The sequence below is a fragment of the Lolium rigidum genome, chromosome 3 (genome assembly GCF_022539505.1).
Source record: "Lolium rigidum isolate FL_2022 chromosome 3, APGP_CSIRO_Lrig_0.1, whole genome shotgun sequence".
Classification (NCBI taxonomy): domain Eukaryota; kingdom Viridiplantae; phylum Streptophyta; class Magnoliopsida; order Poales; family Poaceae; genus Lolium; species Lolium rigidum.
The window spans coordinates 124,727,413-124,730,310 of NC_061510.1; positions in this window are offsets into that span (position 1 = coordinate 124,727,413).

Consider the following 2,898-nt stretch of genomic DNA (forward strand, 5'->3'; position numbering starts at 1 on the left):
GCACTGTTTCCCACTGGATTTTGTTTGTTCACGCTGCGCCTGACCCCGCTACTCTCCTCTTCGCACGTGTTTCGTGTTTGCTTTCCGGTGGTGTCTCGCGGCCCGTGGCTGTCGACGGTGACGGTGACGGCCACACGGCGCAGGCACCGCTCCACGGCGTGGCTGCTTTGGGCATGCAAGAGCATCTCTCCCTTTGTCTCCGAAATGGCGTTAGGCAAACGCGCCGAAGGGGGAAAGCAACAAGCCGACCCACCGAACAACGAGTGGGAAGGAAATAATAAATAATGTGGCCCACCGAACAACGAGTGGAAAAGCGATAATCTGACCCACCGAACAACGAGAGGAAAAGCAACAAGTTGACCCACCGAACAACGGGAGAGGGGGGAGGCAACAAGCTAACCCACCGAACAACGAGGGGGGGGAAGCAACAAACCGACCCACCGAACAATGAAGGAGAAAGCAACAAACCGACCCCCCGAACAACGGGGGGGAAGCAATAAACTAACCCACCAAAAAACATGGGAGAAAGCAACAAACCGACCCACCGAACAACAGAGCAAAAGCAATAAACTGACCCACCGAAAGACGTGGGAGAAAGCAACAAACCGACACACCGAGCAACGAGGGAGAAAGCAACAAACCGACCAACCGAACAACAGGGTAAAATCAATAAACTAACCCACCGAAAAACGTGCGAGAAAGCAACAAACCGACCCACCGAACAACAGGGCAAAAGCAATAAACTGACCCACCGAAAAACGTGGGAGAAAGCAACAAACCGACCCACCGAACAACGGGGCAAAAGCAATAAACTAACCCACCGAAAAACGTGGGCGAAAAGCAACAAGATGACCCACCGAACCGTCTACGATGATCAGGTGATAGAGCCAAAAGCGAGAGGAAAAGAAGAAAAAGAGGACAAAATATTTGGCATGTACATTGATGTCACCTTTCGCCATGTCGTGCGGTGGCCAAGATGACCGAGGCCAAGGTGTTTCTGGACAAAAAAATGTTCCTCCCTTTATTGCGTAATAAACTTAGAATATTTTTTCGTGAATAACAAGAAGCCATGTCGTGCAATATTAGGAGGGAACACATCTCGCGCAATATTAGAGGGAAGCAACAAAAATTACAACATGAGGGGGAACACAACAACCTGACCCATCGAACCGTCCGCAATGATCATGTGGTAGAGAAGAGAGATATATATATATATATATGGAGAGATGTAAAAGAGGATAAAACTTCAACGTGGAGGTTCATGTCACCATTCACGAGGGAGTTGGCCACAATGAGTGTTCTCGCATGCTTTGAAAGATCTTTTTTGTTCCTCTCTTCACCATGTGATAAAGGCTCAAATTTATTTTCTATAAATAAGAAGCTACATATCACCACAGTACATACATAACTATTTTTTCGAGTGTTCTTGAGCTTTTTCGCGAATAACAGGTATGATGTCGTGAAATATTATAAGATAGCACATGTCGAGTAGGGAAGCATAAGTTTGTGTACAACAAGGGGAAATACAACAAGCTGACCCATCGAACGGGTTGTGATGACCATGTGGTAGAGCCAAAAGCGAGAGAGAGAATGAAGTAAAAGAGGATAAAATATTTGGCGTGTAGATTGATGCCACTGTTTGCCAAGGATGTGGGCACAAGGTGTTTTAGGAAAAAATGTCCGTGTCTTTACTGCGCGATAAATGCTTAATTTTCTTGGCTTGAAAGAAGAGATACATCACACGAGAGTAAATGTAGTGTTGTTTTCCTTTAGTGTTCTTAGAAGATTTTCGTGAATAACAAGAGCCATATCGTGAAATGTTAGAACGGAACACATCTCGCGCAACATTAAAGGGGACACAATTTTATTTTAAACATGAGGGACAAGCAACATGCTTACCCACCGAACCATCTGTGATGATCAAATGGTAGAGCAAAGAGAGAAACAGAGATACAAAGAGAGGGGGTAAAAAGACAAAATCTTCAGCATGGAGGTTGAATTCACCATTCGCCAGATAGTTGGCCACAACTAGTGTCTCCAATATGATTGGAAGATCTTTCTGTTCCACTCTTTCTTTGTGTGATAAAAGCTCAAATTTCTAAGGGTAGAAAGAAGAAGATACATGTCACTATAGTAAATCGAGAGCTCTTGTTTTTTAGTGTTCTTGAGATTTTTTGTGAATAACATGAGTGTTGTCGTGCAATATGATAAGATAGCACGTGTCTAGTAGAAGTAAACGCCAATTTGTGTACAATGATGGGAAAAGCAACAAGCTGACCATTCGAACCGGTTGTGATAACCATATGGTAGAGCCAAAAATTAAGAGAGAAAGAAGTAAAAGAGGGAAAAAAACTTCGGCTTGGAGGTTGATGTCACCATTCATGAGGGAGTTGGCCACTATCAATGTTCTCGCATGCTTTGGAAGATCTTTTAGTTCCACTCTTTACCGTGTGATAAAAGATCAAATTTCTTGGTTATAAAGAAGAATATACACATATCACCATAGTAAATACATAGCTTTTGTTCTCGAGTGTTCTTGAGTTTTTTTCACGAATAACATGAGTGTTATCGTGCAATATTATCAGATAGCACATGTGGAGTAGAAGGAAATAAAATTTTATGTACAACGGGGGTAAATGCAACAAGGTGACCAACCGAACCGGCCGTGATGACCATGTGGTATAGCCAAAAGCGAGAGAGAAAGATGTAAAAAAGACAAAATCTTTGACGTGCAGGTTGATGTCACATTTACCCATGGAGGTGGCCATGATGACTGGGGCCAAGGTTTTTTTGGAAAAAAATTATGTTGTTTCCTTTATTGCGTGATAAAGGCTTAATTTTCTTGCCTTGAAAGAACATATAGATAGCACCGGAGTAAATACAGTGTTATTTTCTTTT